Consider the following 17599-nt stretch of genomic DNA (forward strand, 5'->3'; position numbering starts at 1 on the left):
TGCAGAGCTGCGCAGGATGTGAAAAGCTGGCTAAGCCAAAGAGGGGGCCCGATGGTGATGTGTGAACTTGATGTCCAGCCTGCAGAGGGGTGGCCGTCTTGTTCCTCTGTCACTGGACCACCTTTAGGGAGGACAGAAATAAAGCAGTGGTGACAAATAAAAAGTGAAGGCTGAATCACTGCCCTTGGGGCGCCAGTCTTGGCGCCCAGTGAGGCTGCCAAGAAGAAACCATGAGCTATGGCTTTACTGCCTCTAGCTGGCCTCCCTGGTCACTGTTACTGTTATGCTGCTTATCTCCACACCGACAACTCTAATTTCATCAGCCCAAAGAGAAGCCCAAAGGGGCTCTTGATGGATGTCACTCTAGATGTCACATTGGACAATAATGTCCAAACACCCACTGAACCTCAGAGCTGAAAGGACCTTGAAAGAATCTGACATTAGAAACGCAAATTCAAGGATAGGATATTAAAGCCTTGGGGCCACCGGCACCAATGCCATGGGTCTCCCTGGTCCAAGCTCCTGCCCTTTTTTCTTCTACTCTCTCTTTCTCTTTCTCTGCTTCTTCATTATTTGTTTATGTCTCATTTTTTCTCCTGTGATGAATTGCACCACCTCCCCAGCACACACATATTCATGCTATCATAAACCCATGAAAATGTGATCCCTTGTATGCAGTTATGTTTATGCTGCATACCTGAAAGAGGAGAGTAGCACAAATAATGCATCTGATTATGACTTAGAAAAACAAGAGCCTTTTCTCTGCCTTCCTGAAAAGAGCCTTCAATACTGACAACTCCTTTTGTGAGAAGAACGAAGATATCGCATGTGGTGGGTTTATGGGGAGCAAAGAGAATAGTTATAGACAATAGCGGAGGAGGAAAGTGATGAAACGAGGCTTTCCTGCAACCAGAGGAAGACAAGTTGAAGACCAAAACAGAGAGAGATGACATGGAGCCTGGACGGGGAACAAGCAGAGACCCACATAGATGGTGTTAGACTGAGGAAAAACTGTTGCGCTACCTCAAGTTCGCACGTGTCCTAGTAGTGCTTTCTACCATTAATAGGCACCTTCTCCCCTAACAGAAATCATGAGTGTGGTTGCAGGCCAGATGATTGGCTAACAGTTTATGATGGTCTGATACCTTACAATCAAAAGGAGAGCAAGCTTTAAGGAAATAATGGCTGGATTTGGGGTTTCAGGGGCTGAGATCATAAAGGAAGTTCCTTTGCACAATTATAAATCCAGGGAGGCAGCAGTTGACCAACAGTGAGCTGTTTTATTACATTTGCACTTTGCCTACTACATTGATCTGTCTCATGCTCCCCACTACTGCCTGCACCACCAACCCTATCCACACTCTCATCTTTGTCTTCCTGGGTACTTTTTTTTCCAGGTGTGACTGTTACTTGTAGGTGCTACAATGGCCAACAGTTCAACTGAGTGGGAGAAGAGAGTATTGCAGAGGAAACTCCTAAGCACTGAAGACCTGCCATGTGGCTAAGTGCAGTGGCTCACACCTGTAAGCCCAGCATTTTGGGAGGCCGAAGTGGGTGGATCATGAGGTGAAGAGATCAAGACCATCCTGGCCAACATGGTGAAACCCTGTCTCTACTGAAAATACAAAAATTAGCTGCGCACGGTGGTGCACGCCTGTAATCCCAGCTGCTTGGGAGGCCGAGGCAGGAGAATCACTTGAACTCGGGAAGCGAGGTGAAGGTTGCAGTGAGCCCAGATCACACCACTGCAGCACTCCAGCCTGGTAAAAGAGTGAGACTCTGTCTCAAAAACAAACAAACAAACAAACAAAAACCCTGCCATGCACATAACCCTCCTGAGGAAAACTGACCCAGCTAATAGGGAACTAGTCTCTTATCTGATCAGCAGCCTGTTAGGTAGCCTGCCTGAAGAGCTTCACTCGCTAGCAATGATAAAGCCAGCTGAAGAGTGAGGCTCTGTCTCAGGGAGTTTGTATGTGAGCAATACAGAGACAAAGAAGAAAAAGGAATAAAAAGCATAAGGAAAAGGGACTTTGAGTAACTCTAATAGGAAAACCGTAATGTAGGATGTACAACTTCTCCATCAAATCACCAGGCTTCTGTTGGACTATTAGAGCTACTTAGGGCCTGTGCCCAGGCTGATTCCTCTTCTGGGACATGTTTTCCTCATTTGCCTAGCCAATTTCAATCATTCCCAAAGCACATGTAACTTGAGAAATTATGAGGGCTGCAGGAGGGAATACCTAGAGAATACTCACAGAATATTGTCTGGGAAATGTGGCTGCAAACCAGCCAAGAAAAGTTTGGGAGGATAAAGAGAAGGCAATGCCTAACCTGAAGACAGCAGCCTAAAAAACCGTTTCAGTCCCTGCATGGTGGCACTTCATCCCAGCTATGCCAGAGAAGACTTTGCCTTGACATACCTTCTCCCAAGGCCAAGGCCTAGCCACTGGGTGGCCACCACCCAGTGGTAGTGCAGAAATAGCTGATCTCCAATCTAAACAAGCTTCAGTCTTGTTTTAAATCTTTTAAGAAAGTGGTTGAGCTAGTTTCAGATAAGAAAGAAATAACAGGCCAGGCATGGTGGCTCCTGCCTGTAATCCCAGAACTTGGAGAGGCCAAGACGGGTAGATCCCTTGAGGTCAGGAGTTTGAGACCAGCTTGACCAACATGGTGAAACCCTGTCTTTACTAAAAACACAAAAATTAGCCGAGATTGCAGTGAGCTGAGATTGTACCACTCCACTCCAGCCTGGGCAACAGAACAAGACTCTGTCAAAAACAAAAGGAAAGAAAGAAAGAAAGAAAGAAAGAAAGAAAGAAAGAAAGAAAGAAAGAAAGAAAGAAAGAAAGAAAGAAAGAAAGAAAGAAAGAAAGAAAGAAAGAAAGAAAGAAAGAAAGAAAGAAAGAAAGAAAGAAAGAAAGAAAGAAAGAAAGAAAGAAAGAAAGAAAGAAAGAAAGAAAGAAAGAAAGAAAGAAAGAAAGAAAGAAAGAAAGAAAGAAAGAAAGAAAGAAAGAAAGAAAGAAAGAAAGAAAGAAAGAAAGAAAGAAGAAGGAAGGAAGGAAGGAAGGAAGGAAGGAAGGAAGGAAGGAAGGAAGGAAGGAAGGAAGGAAGGAAAGAAAGAGGGAGAAAATGTAGATGAAACAGTTAATTAACAATTTATTGCTTGGACTCTACCTTGAGAGATACAGTGCTGGGATGGAAATATTATGGGTTATATTGTCACACAAACCTGGTGCTAAACCTATCCTGGGCAACTTACTGATGTAAAGCACTGGATATGTATTTTAACTTACCTGAGCCTAATTGCCTCAAGTAAATATATATATGAATACCAGCTTCATAGATGGTAAGTAATAAACATAATAACCTGTAGAAAACCTTAAGCATATTTGGTTGTAAATAAATGTTAGTTTTCTTTGCTAATATATTGAGCTATGAAAATATGTCCCTGCCACCTTCTATTTCCTCATTCCCATTCCATATTCCCACAAGTAATTGTCCTTGAGTTTCTTCATTCAATGAATATTTATTGAGAGTCTACTCCAAGACAGGTGCCATTCGAAATGCTGGGAATATTGTATGTATTATATATACACACACATTATTGCCTCAGAGGAGACGCACTAAAGAGTGGGAAATATAACCACTTGTTTCTCTTGTTTATTTTTCAAGAGAAAAATAAACAAACAAAAAGCATCACGGCTTTTGCTTTCAAAAGCCTAAGCCACTGTTAAGATAAAGGATTTGAAATGGACACCGGAGACTCAGAAGCAGGAATTGTGGCAGTCGGATGAGGGATAAAAAACTACATACTGGGTACAAGGTACGGTACTCGAGTGATGGGTGCACTACAACTTTAGACTTCACCCCTGTACAATTCATCTATGTAACCAAAGACACTTGTACCCTTAAAGCTATTGAGATGACAGATAGATAGATAGATAGATAGATAGATAGATAGATAGATAGATTGATAGATAGATAGATAGATAGATAGATAGATAGATAGATAGATAGATAGATAGATGATAGATAAATAGACAGACAGACAAGTAGATAGATAAAGGATTTGGGTCTAGACACAATGCCCTGGCAGAAACAGTAGGGTAAGCATGGCTTCCAGGTTAAAAAGAGACTGTGAAGGCAAGAAACTGAGAAGACAGAGATCCATGGGGAGTCTGTGCTGTCTTCCTTGTTCCTGGGAGGCAGCAGAACTCCAGAGGTACACAGCTATGTGGTTCATCTGGGACAGTTTGCCAACTGGCCACCTGCATCTGTGTTTTGTTTGGACTTCAGGGTTGGTCCATGCTTCAAAAAAGAATCACGGCCTAAAACGTTTAAGAAGTAATTGAGTCCCCCTCTTATTTTATCAATGAGGAACATAAGGCTGACAAAAGTGAAGTGACTTACCCTATTCACAGAGTAAGACAGTGGTCACTGTGTGTGTAGACGCTGATAGTGCTGACCATAAGAAGCCAGGCTCAGAAAGATGGTCTAACTCTGTGTGCCTAAAAACCATCCAGAAAATAAAGGCTGGGTGTTGTGGCACATGCCTGTAATCCCGGCACTTTGGGAGGCCAAGGCGGGTGGATTACCTGAGGTCAGGAGTTCAAGACAAGCCTGGTCAATAGTGAAACCCCATCTCTACCAAAAATACAAAAATTAGCTGGGTATGGTGGCATGTGCCTGTAATCTCAGCTACTCAAGAGACTGAGGCAGGAGAATCGCTTGAGCCCAGGAGGTGGAGGTTGCAGTGAACGGAGATTGCACCATTGCACTCCAGTCTGGGTGACCGAGTGAGACTCCATCTCCAAAAAAAAAAAAAAAATTTCGGAAAATAAAACTGCTGAAAATGCAGATTCTTAGGCCCTGCTCTAAGGGCTTCTGATGCAATGGATCTGTGTTAGAGTCCTTGGAAACTGCATTGAATAAGTACCCTGCAATGATTCTGATACAGGTGGTCTGAAGACTAATTGCCACCCTAGATCTCTCCAGTGCTAATTGGTATGGAAACCCACAACCTCTGAGATGTAATGAGGTGTTATCAGTTCCATAAAATCCTTGGCTAGTGCAGCTCCCTTCCATAGGTGTAGGCTGAACCTCTTCAGATGAGTTATGGCGTGTATTTGCATAAATTACCATGTGAAACTTGTTAATATTTCCTAGATATCCTTTTTCATTGCTCCATTAGACAAGGCTTTGCGCTTTTGTTTGGAGCTGAATGTCAGCCAATCCAGATCCACCACTGCTATGGCATAGAACTTGAAGTGGAAATTTATTCCCCTCGTGGAGCCATGGTGTCACCTCCCTGTCCTGAGAAATGCTATCTGAAATCAGTTGAATTTTATCATGCAAATTATAGGAAGTGTTATCATTATAAGCAGCAGGAGGTTACTGATTTGCTATCATTTACGTGTTAAATGAGTTCAACCTGCTCGTAGTATAGGGGATGAGTTTGGAAAGAAGAAATGAAGGGGCAATGAGGGGAAGGATTCCATCAGGGGTTGAGGCCCCCAGAGCTTTGTGCCTCCAGTAAAGCCAGGCTTCAAAAAGATACTTGGATTTGTTTGATAGAAAAAGGCTCAAAAACAGCTTGCTTTTTGGAGGAGAGGCATACGAGAGAAGGGAAAGCACATGACTTAACTACCTTATGATGATGCCAAGAGAAAGTTACACCTGGATGAATTGTTCAAAGCGGAACTGGAATGTGAGAATTTTGGCTTCAGAAGAGTTTGAAGATGTCAGGACCTTGAGATAATCAAGTGTAACCACTTTATTTTACAGTTAAGGAGACTGAGGCCAGGAGAAGAGAAGTCACATATTCAAAATCAAATAAGTAATTTGAAAGTAAAACCTAGCCCCCAGCGCCCAATTCTGCATTGTTCTATGTCCTCTTGCTTTTTGTCTCTCTATAACTTTTGAAATCACCACCACAGACAGCATTTACAGCTCCTGTATTTACCCTGGTTCCTAGGGCACCTATTACCTACCACATGTCTCTAGTCCATTTCTGTCCTTTTTCTTGAACCCAAACTTCCTTACCTGCATTCTCTTGTATCTATACTAGAACACTGAATGAAAGTGAAAATGTCCTTCCCTCTAAGAAGTGTGGTCCACTCATCCCATCCATAAATTATTTAGCCCTCCCTCTTGTTTATCCTCTGTGCTCATTTCTATTTACTCCTTTCCATCCGCCCATCTGCATCTCTTTTCGGACTTCTAGAGTCCAAAATAGTACATTTAGATGGCTCACCATTCTGCAATGTAATCTGGGTTAGGAAGTACTGCACTGAGGGTTCCTGCATGAATATATTCTCTTCCCAAGGATAATTGCAAATAAAAGAAATTGTAAAGAAAACCATGATGCTGGCCGGGCACAGTGGCTCATGCCTGTAATCCCAGTATTTTGGAAGGCTGAGGCAAACAGATCACCTGAGGTCAGGAGTTTGAGACCAGCCTGGCCAGCATGGTGAAACCCTGTTTCTACTTAAAAAAAAAAAAATGAGTTAGGTGTGGTGGTGGGCACCTGTAGTCCCAGCTACTTGGGAGGCTGAGGCGTAGAATCACTTGAACCCAAGAGGCAGAGGTTGCAGTGAGCCAGGATCATGCTACTGCACTCCAGCCTGGGTAAAAGAGCAAGACGCCATCTCAAAAAAAAAAAAAAAAAAAAAAAAGAAAGAAAGAAAGAAAGAAAGAAAAGAAAACCATGATGCTTTAACCTTTGATATTGACATTTCAACTACAATTATAGCAGGTGTATTAGCAATATCTCCAGGAAAAGCTGCTTCTTAATGAATTCCCTCTGGCCACTTTGGCAAAGAAAGTAGAATTTATTTTCTATTCACCCAATTCTATGGGTCTTCTCGAAGATGACTGAGCAGCATAGAGTCCTATCATGGGGGAGTGGAGAGAAGAAAATATAGTAGAAGAAGGCACAGAAATTGTAGAAAACAATATGGATAAAAAATAAGTTGCAATATACTCAAGCAAGTGAACATAGTAAGGCAGGAGAAGTTTAATCATGGAGTTTGGAGTAGAAGCATAGAAAGGACTGGTAGGAAAATGACCAGTACAATCAGTAATCGGAGAGTCAGAATAGCTAGATTCCCTTTCCTGTTTAGCCACAATTATCCATTCGAACTTGGGTAATCTATTAGATTACCTGTGTCCCGTTCTGTTAAAGTAAAAATGTCGAATGATCTCTATCATTGTATGATCCTTAATGACTTTATATCCCCAGGAGTCACTGGCAACAGTCCTGTACTAACACAAGGATTTCTGGAAGAGACATAGCTCCTGTGGTGGCTAAAGATTTCAGGAAACTGGCCAAAATGAGGAGAGGATCATTAATAACCACCAGCAGGAAGGGCAGTGCTGGGTAGTCAGATGGCAGGAACAGAGAGAGAAGGTGTGTGCTGGTTTCACAGCTCAGCCTCTCTCAGAGTGATCCATGTCTTTGCCCAAGAAAAGCAAGGATGTCACCTTCTGCCTGCCCAGCAAGGTGATAGAGCACATGGGAACAGAATTCACCAAAGGCCTAAATTATGGTGATCAAGGTCCATCTGAACCGGACCGATTACTTCAATCCCCCAAGACCGTCATTTCCTATTATCAGCTTTAATAATAGTGATCAGAATTTTTCTTTAGATAGCACCATTTCTTGTCCTCCTGAAGAATTGTGAGCCCAGTTGGCAGATGGAAAAGGAATACTTATTTGGTGACTGCAAGGCTATGGGGGGTGGTAGTAGAATTGGAAAGGGGGATGTTAATAAGAGAAATAAGACCTCCTTTCACCCCAGACCTGTAGGATACTTCTAACTCCAGCTTACTGTGTTGTTTTAAAAATTAATGAGATTGGCCAGGTGCAGTGGCTCATGCCTGCAGTTCCAGCAATTTGGGAGGCTGAGGTGGGAGGATCGCTTGAGCTCAGGAGTTCAAGACCAGCTTGAGCAACATAGAGAGACACTGTCACTATTTAACAAAAAAAAAAAAAAAAAAGAACTGAGTGTGGTGGCATGTGCCTGCAGTCCCAGATGCTCAGATGCTTAGGAGACTGAGTTGGGTGGATCACTGAAGCCTGGGGGATTGAGGCTGCAGTGAGCCGTGATGGTACCACTGCACTCCAGCCTGGGTGACAGAGAAAGACCCTGACTCGAAAAAAAAAAAAAATTAATGAGATCCACAAAAGATCTGAAAGGCCTTTATCTCCAACCTAGCTCCATTTGTGACTTTATCATAATGGAGGAACAGGAAAATCTTTCTTTTAGTTATAAGCAGAGAAAATCAAATTGCAACCTGTATTTTTCTTGGAAGCCTTAATATTCATTATTAACTAAGCCTTACAAATGCAAGTCAAGAGTTCCTGAGAATAAAACATTCATCTGAATCTAACTTGTTGAGTGGTAAGAAACTATGTATTAATCCCACTTAAGAAGCCAGTGGGCTGATTCTTCCCTGTTGGTGGCCAAACCCCGTAGTGTTTTGATAGTTCCAAAAGCTGCATACATTCAGGTACCGTTCTGATTCCTTGTTCCTCAAATTTCCTGTCGACCATTTGGTTCAGGAAGTGTAAACCCCAGACCTAGATGAGAGGTGTTATATGTCTACAAGGCATCCAGCTGAGTTTTTGGGGTATAACATATTTAATTACTGGATAAACACCACTCACAATAAAGGAGGTGGGACAGATGGAGTTCTTTGCCTCCCACCAACATCTTGGCCAGAAAGACAGAAGGGAGGAACAACTCTGTAGCAGTAGGGAGCCCATGGAAGCTGGCCTGCAAATGGACCTTGGTGCTTTTTGTCTGTGATTCTTTCCATGCACAGGAGGCATCAGTGCCTGGTAGCCAGTCCCCTGGCTGCCATGTCTGACAGTATCTCAGACACACATCCTGAACATGGGCTGTCCCTGGAGAAGCTTCAGTGCTTAATCCTGTCACTGTGAAGCATCCATGCACAGCCAGGCTACAGGCAGACCCGATGTTCTCAGGGAATGGCTGTCATCAGCAATCCTACAGCCTGCAAGATTACATACCAAACCAGGATACAGATGGACTTGCGCAGACATGGGAGAGGATGCAGGCTATGAAGGGCGCAGCCAGCACAGCCAATGTGAGAATCTGACGCCTTTTGAGGAGTTTCCGTTGGAAATGATTTCCAGGATGATGTCCTTCCAGGCAGTTTGCTACTGTCATGCTTGGAAGAGGTCACCTCCATCGTCTCTGAGACATAACCTGTTATGGTTGAGCAGGCCATCACTTTGGGGAAAATATCTAGTGGCTCCTTAAGCGAGTCAGTCATTCATCCATCCATTTACCCCCCCATAACCTTTAGTGAGCAACTGTTACATGCATAGCACGGACCATATAAAGTTGAGCTTGGAACGATGCATCTCATGAAAGATGTCTGGGCTGCCAAAATAAAAAGACTATTGCTCGGGGTCTGAGTAACTGTCCCGAAGCTATCACTCAGTTCTCTATTTTCCCTGGCCCAATCCCTCCCTACAAATACCTTCCTCCTTGAAAAATGGGAGACATAAATTTAACCACTATTCCTCAAAATATGCTATTTTCCTGATATGCTCAGAAATAGAATAACTTAAATATCCCAACAGACTTGTGGGTATATGCCACGATATTACTGGCACCATTTATAGATAATGTGTCTGCAAGTGAATGAGCTTAAACAACAACAGCAAATCCCCTGCTGATACTCTGCTTCTCATGCTTCAGAGTCCAGCACTGGAGTCCTCTTTCCACTTGGGTGTGACTGTAGGTCTTGCCTGCTGCCTGTTTGTCCTTTACAAAAGCCTCCTAAACTCTTCAACTGGATGAGTCACATGCTTGGCTGGCCAAGGGTCCCTAGGTAGCAGCCTGGGCTGGGAACTATTCTCCTTATCACAAAATAGCATGCACTTAGAGAGGGGAAGTAAAGGCACCTGAGAAAATTTCTAACGTCCTCTAACAGAGAACACGAATCAAAGGTTGTTTGCAGTTTCTTCATAGGAAGTTCTCTTCTGGCAACTAGATGTCTTGAACTTATCAGGTGACATTGAGAAGGGACACAAAAGTGACTCCAAATAGCTCACCATGAAACACATATTCTGAAAGCTGTCTAGGAGATATAATTTCTCAAGATTATCATGTCTGTTTTTCTTCTCTCTGTCACATTTGATTCGAGATAGAGGGCATTTATGATGGACTAACCTTTTGGTCTCCTAGGATTTCTGTGTGACATTTGACTGAAGGGTATGCGTATTTTTCCACAGCCGTGAACTTTTCACCAGGTTTGGTCCCTGCCAGGATGGTGAAGTAGGTAAAATTTGCTTCAGGGCTCTCCATCTACATTTTGCTGATTTTGCTTTTCAGGTTTCTTGCATTTCTTTCCCAATTCCTTTTCTCAGCCCATCAGTAGTAATCTCACGATCTCCCACCCTTGCTCCCTCATCTTGACCCATAAACACGTTCTTAGGTCTTTACAGGTAGCTTAGGAGATTGTATACTATGGGAGCCAGAGGTTGCCTAAGACTGTCTGCAAAGGTGAACTTCCCCTAGATGGGAAGGATGAATCTGGGTGCTAAGAAGGTGCTGGAGGAGTTTCCCCGTGTCTCCTCCCTACCCTGCACCCCGTTCCCAAGTCTAACACAGGCTTAGGTGTAAGCTGGTTATGCCCACCAACTCCAAGATCTACATGAAAACATCTGTGGATATATTCCCTCTACTCAGATATTCCAGAACAACACAGTGGTTTTTTTGTTATTTCCTATGAGTTGTTTCATGGTCTAAGGGAAAGGCTCAGCTCACACATGAACTGAAAGGACAGACTTTCTTATTTATTTGTTTATTTATTTATTTAGAGATGGAGTCTTGCTCTGTTGCCAGGCTGGAGTGCAGTGGCACCACCTTGGCTCACTGCAACCTCCACCTCCCGTGTTCAAGCGATTCTCCTGCCTCAGCCTCCCGAGTAGCCGGGATTATAGGCACACACCACCACACCCAGCTAATTTTTGTATTTTTAGTAGAGATGGGGTTTCACCATGTTGGCCAGGATAGTCTCTATCTCTTGACCCCATGATCTGCCCGCCTCCGTCTCCCAAAGTGCTGGGATAACAGGTTTAAGCCACCATGCCTGGCCTAGGATAGACTTTCTTAACCCATACTGTTGAATTTTCAGATGCCAACATTTCTAAGAAACATGGAAAAGAGGAAGAAGAGACAAGGAAATGCTGAAAGGATTGGGGAGTAATATTCCCAAGGAAAAATTAAAAGGTTTATCCTAAACAAGGAATTCCTGAAGGGCTTAATGATAAGCTTTAAATAAATGACAGCATATTATGCAGAGAAATGACCATCTGCTCCTCATTTCTCTCTCATCTGAAATCCTACAGCACATATTGTCTGTAACATTCTTTCAGCCATTCATCATCTCCCGCTTCATTGACATGTCTTCTATTGTTGCTTTGAAAAGCCATTTAACTTTATCATGAGCTTCTCTTTCTTATTCCCAATTAAGACCATTACTCCTTGAGGGCAGGCACCAGTTCCTATTATTCTTTCTATCTATCTCAGGTCTGAGCACTAGACTTTATACATGGTGGATACTCAAAAATCACAATAAATAGGATTTTTTGTTTGATAAATGATACTAGGAAAAATAAGATCACCTCTCTATCAGGGAATCTAAGTTAGACAGAGGAACATAAAGCTGATTGGAAAGGGTCTGAGAGGCAGTATGACGAAGGAGAAAGAGAGTACCCCGAGGAGGGAGGTACTTTATAAACCTGAGCATACATACAAAATTACCACTTTTCAGCTGCATTATCTTAGTCAAAATAAAATTTAACTTTTTTTCTTTCTTTGAGACAGGATCTCACTCTGTGTTCAGTCTGGAGTGCAGTGGCACAATCTCGGCTCACTGCAACCTCTGCCTCCCAGGTTCAAGTGATTCTCCCACCTCAGCCTCCCAGATTGGCTGGGACTATAGTCACGCATCACTGTGCCTGGCTACTTTTTGTATTTTTCTTAGAGACATGGTGGTTTTGCCATATTGCCCAGGCTGGTCTTGAACTCCTGGCCTCAATTGATCCATCTGCATCAGCCTCCCAAAGAGATGGGATTACAGGCGTAAGCCACTGTGCCTGGTCTAAAATTTAACTTCTTCTTTTGTTTGTTTGTTTTTTGGTTTGTTTTATTGAGACAGAGTTTCACTCTTGTTGCCCAGGCTGGAGTGCAATGGCGCAATCTCGGCTCACCACAACCTCTGCCTCCCCGGTTCAGGCGATTCTCCTGCCTCAGCCTCCCGAGTAGCTGGGATTACAGGTATGTGCCACCATGCCCAGCTAATTTTGTATTTTTAGTAGAGATGGGTTTCTCCATGTTGGTCAGGCTGGTCTTGAACTCCTGACCTCAGATGATCTGCCCGCCTCAGCCTCCCAAAGTGCTGGGATTACAGGCGTGAGCTACTGCGTCCGGCCCTAAAATTTAACTTCTCAACCTCAGTTTCCTTACTGACAAAATTGAGATGATAATGACTACTATGAATAACTGCTTAGAGACTAAATAAGGTGAATATATGCAAAGCACCTGCTCACAGTAGCCATGTAGTCACATGGACTTTGGAGTCAGCAGCTTAGATTTGAATCATGGTTTTGTCCCTTACAAACTGTGGGACTTTGACGAAGTTAGTTTATACTAAGCCCTCTCCATAGGTTGTATGACAAGTAAATGGCTTTTCAACTTTACTTCATCCTCTTTATTTACATAGGGCGTACACCAAGCAACCCACGGAATCCTCTAGAGGATATTTAAACTCTAGAGAGTATTCTGTAACAGGGTCCTTGAACCCCTATGCTCCAGCCCGCTGCCATACTGTGGAATGTACTTTCATTTTCAATAACTCTCTCCTTCTGTTACTTCATTCTTTCCTTGCTTTGTTTGTGCATCTTGTCCAATTCTTTGTTCAAGATGCCAAGAACCTGGATACCCTCCACCAGTAACAGAGACTATGGAATAAAGGGCTTAGGTTTTGGTGTCTTTTTCTGTGGTCTGGCATAATGTCTTACAAAATAGGCACTAAATTATTACTTCATTAAAGTGTGGAGGATTACATGGCCACTGGAACCGAGTATAAACCAGTTCCGAGATAGAAGGCAGGGCTGCAGGCAGACACATGGATAGAACAGCCAAAAATAGAGGTGAAAAGAAACAAAATCAGAGAAGAAGATGGAAGTGGGAATAGGGAAAGATAAAGAGACATATAGAGGGAAGGCAGCTAATGCTTTTATTTGAAGATATGCAGTTCCCTTCTACATGTAAGTCCTCTGAAAATTTCATTTCTGTTCTGTTTTCATTGCTGAAATTCTTTTAAGCAATGCCTCACTTGTAAGCTAGCCCCAACATATCTCCTGCACATATCCTTCTGAGAGAGAACATGGGAACTTGCTGGTTAGTTTAGAGTCTTTGCCTGAAGCCCATTAGAGCCATAATTGCACTCACTGTAATCTTCTCACAAGGTGCAGTGTGCTATTATGTCAGCCTACAAGGTCACAGTCCTCATTGTAAACAAACCTGTTTATGACAATTGCTGAAAAGCAATCTCTGTCTCTCAAAGGTCCATCGCTTCATTAATGAACTTGTAATCCCAAGCACACCTGTTTATCTGATTTATGGATATTTCTGTCTCCTCAACAGACTCATACCTTTATATGCCAGTCTCAGGGATCTTCTGGCTTGTCTGACAACAATAAGATTGAGAATGGCTCATCATTGTTCTTCAGTTCCACACCCTGAAACCCACAAGACCCTCTCTGGGGAACTAAAAAGTAAAAGTCATGCTCTGTTGCTTTCAAATGTTTTTAAAACACACAACCATTCATGGCAGACACCAAGTGTCCAACAATATGAGTAAGACTCCCTGAGGGAGGTCACACTGAGTCAAGATTCTGCATTAACCCTATCAGCTGCTTTATTCTAGAACAGCACAAATAAAGAATGTGTAGATAATTTTTTTTTTTACTTCTGAGATTATTAAATCTAGTAAAGCTAATTATATACCCATTGTCTCCAAGACAAATGTTTCCACTGTTTCAACCCAATTTAAGTGACCGTCAACATTATCTTTCTCAGGAAGATGGCAATATCTTTCTAACAGGTGTCCCTGAATTCACTTTTTCCTCATTCTGATCATTTCTCCACTCAGCAGCCTAAGTGATCTTAAAAATGTAACCTGGAATATGTCACTTACTTGCTTACAAATTGTTAGTGGCTTCTCATTCAGGCCAGTAGCCCGTAGGTCCCTTCTGGATCCTCACATGTGCTGTTCCATCTTCCTTCCACTCTTCACTCAACTAATATTTACCCTTCAGAACTTAATTTAAAGTTTGCCTCCTCAGAGGTTGCAGTGGGCCGAGATCACACCACTGCACTCCAGCCTGGGTGATAGAGCAAGACTCTATTTCAAAAATAAATAAATAAATAAACAAGCAATAAAATTTGCCTTTGTACAGCTTTCCTGATTAAGCACTCCTTCCTCATTTATTCTCTCCCACATTTATCTGAAGCTGAGATTGTATATATATTCGCATGTTTATTTATTTATGGTGTATTTTTCCAAACAAAATATAAGTTCTATGAGGACAAAGAATGTGTCTATTTGTTCACTGTATACCAAGAGATGATTATAGTACCTGGCACTAGCAGATGTTTAATAAGTATTTATTGAAAAAAAACAAATAAGTAAACAAATGCAGCCATTAGTAATCAGGGCTTTGGAAATATTAACTAGTATGAATAAATGTTCGTATATAATATCTAGTGGATAAATATCAGATAAAAATGTATATGTAGACAATAATTACAAATTTAAAATGTGTGTATGCATAAATACCTATCTTAGAAAAACAACTAGACAAACACATCAAATATAATAATTTTTCTCTTTGCAGTGAATAATGAGTAATTCTACTTACTTAACTTACCCTTTTTTAGTATTTCCAGATTTTTTACATTAAACATGTATTACTTTAATAGAAATACTATTTTTAATCAGCTATAATCCTTTCACAGCTCCCAGTCTCCTCCCACCAGGCTCACTTCTTCATTAGTTCCTTTTACCAAACACCATCTGCTCTCTTCTGGCTTTCCACCTTGGCTCCTGCTAATCTTCTTGCCTGGAGTAGCGTTTCCATCCACCTGAATACACCTTTCACAGAAACCGCTCCTGCTCACCGAACCATCTAGCCCCCATGCATATGTGTGAGGCCTGGTGTCCAATTCTGACCAATTAGATGAAGGTAGAAGTCATGACTGCTACTTCCAGGACTAGACATAAAATCATCCCATAGAATCTTCCAGTCCTCTCTTCCCCTTGGTCATCTTGGAGGCCAGGTATTATAGCTTGCATACTTAGAAGATCCCGTACAGTATTACTTGCGTGAGTACTGACCAGAAAGAGCCCCTCAATTTCCATCAAACTGTGACACAAGCAACAAATAAACACTTATTTTGTTAAGTTCATATTATTAGGGGTTTGTTTGTTGCTGCAGTTAACATTAATTACTTGAGCCCTTCAGGGTTAAGATCAAGTATTACCACTCCCAAGAGATTTTCCCTAATTTGTAATCATTAAAATATTCATTCTTGCACGTACTTGACACTAGATCTGAGTCATTCATGCTTCATATCTGACTGTGCATTTCAGCTTTTTTTTTTTTTTTGAGACAGAGTCTCACTCTTGCCACCCAGGCTGGAGTGCAATGACACGATCTCGGTTCACTGCAACCTCCGGCTCCCAGATTCAAGTGTTTCTCCTGCCTCAGCCTCCCAAGCAGCTAGGACTACAGGCCTGCACCACCACGCCCAGCTAATTTTTGTCTTATTAATAGAGACAGGGTTTCAACATGTTGGCCAGTCTGGTCTCGAACTCCTGATCTCAGGTGATCCACCCATCTCAGCCTTTAAAAGTGCTGTGATTACAGGTGTGAGCCACTACTCCTGGCCGCGTTTTAGCTTCACAATTAAAATTTAAGCTCTTGGGAAAGTTTCATTGAAGTCTGTTAAGTCTTTTACATTATTTACATACTGTCAATTAGGTGGACAATAAAGACAAGAAAGGAAGAAGGAACTGATTGTTTGACACTGGAAAATAATCCATTCGTGTTGATCAATTGAGCAGCCCAGGGTAAATGATTGTTTTTGGCATAGAAAAATTCATGAAAAATAGGACACAGAGGTGGAAATATCTGAGGGCAAGCAGAGAATGGGAAATATGGAAGAAATAAATTTTGTAATTTTAAAGAAATTTTAGTAACCTCTGGGGAAAATTGATTCCTTGAGTATTTATTGAACGTATAATCTATGCCAAGTGTTGCAGTAGGATGTTTGTTTTGCATACATTAGTCCTCACAACAGTACCATAAATTTGGTTTTGCTATACTGGTTATATAGACTGTTCAAGAGAATGTTCAAGAGACTTTTCAAGAGATCAAGAGACTTTTCCAAGATCACACAGCTAGTAAATAACAAGAGAGTTTTCCAAGATCACACAGCTAGTAAATAACAGACCTATTCGTAACACCAGACCAGTTCCTCATTCAATCAACTCCTCAAAAAATATTTATTGAAAACAATCTATATGCCAAGTACTTTTCTTGGCACTGAGAAACAGACAAAATCTTTCCTCTTATAAAGCCTTCATTTTTAGACAGCGAGACATAAAATAAATACATGCATTTTTAAATATCATAATGTTTAAAACATAATATTGTGTTTATAAGTGCTATGGTGAAAAATAAAGTTCAGAAGAGGCTGGAGTGGGAGGATATGGGCCAGTGGAGATTACAGTATTAAATAAGGTGGTCAGGAGCGACCTGCGACAGTGAAATTTGAGTAACTTCCTTAACTAGATAAGAAAGTGAACTATGTAGATAACCAGCAAGGGCAAAAATGCTTAGGTGGGAACCTGTGGGTCTCAACTGAGGAATAATGAGGTCAGTGTGGTTGGAGCAAAGTGGGAAACAGGGCAAAGAGGAGGAGATTATGAGGTCATAGAGATTATGTGAACTCAGACCATGCCAAGTCTTGTAAGCTTTAACTGAGTGAAAGCTAAAGATACTCCCAGGTTTTCTTTTATTTTCCCCTCATAAAAAGAAACAGATGGCCGGGCATGGTGGCTCATGCCTGTAATCTCAATACTTTGGGAGGCTGAGGCGGGTGGATCACCTGAGGTCAGGAGTTCAAGACCAGCCTGGCCAACATGGTGAAACCCTGTTTCTACTAAAAATACAAAAATTAGTTGGGTGTGGTGGCAGGCGCCTGTAATCCCAGCTACTTGGGAGGCTGAGGTAGGAGAATTGCTTGAACTTAGTCGGTGGAAGTTGCAGTGAGCTGAGATCGTGTCACTGTACTCCAGCCTGAGCAACAGAGCAAGATTCTATCAAAAAGAAAGAAAGAAAGAAAGAAAGAAAGAAAGAAAGAAAGAAAGAAAGAAAGAAAGAAAGAAAGAAAGAAAGAAAGAAAGAAAGGAAGGAAGGAAGGAAGGAAGGAAGGAAGGAAGGAAGGAAGGAAGGAAGGAAGGAAGGAAGGAAGGAAGGAAGGAAGGA

At 42.0% G+C, this 17599-nt stretch overlaps 1 long non-coding RNA gene across 3 annotated transcripts in view; it reads right to left on the minus strand.

The window, feature by feature from the left end:
- The window catches only part of LOC105484895 (uncharacterized), a 356622-nt gene that overhangs the window by 22356 nt on the left and 316667 nt on the right, over positions 1-17599 (minus strand). The gene's annotated exons all lie outside the window — the stretch shown is intronic.

The sequence above is a fragment of the Macaca nemestrina genome, chromosome 1 (genome assembly GCF_043159975.1).
Source record: "Macaca nemestrina isolate mMacNem1 chromosome 1, mMacNem.hap1, whole genome shotgun sequence".
NCBI lineage: Eukaryota > Metazoa > Chordata > Mammalia > Primates > Cercopithecidae > Macaca > Macaca nemestrina.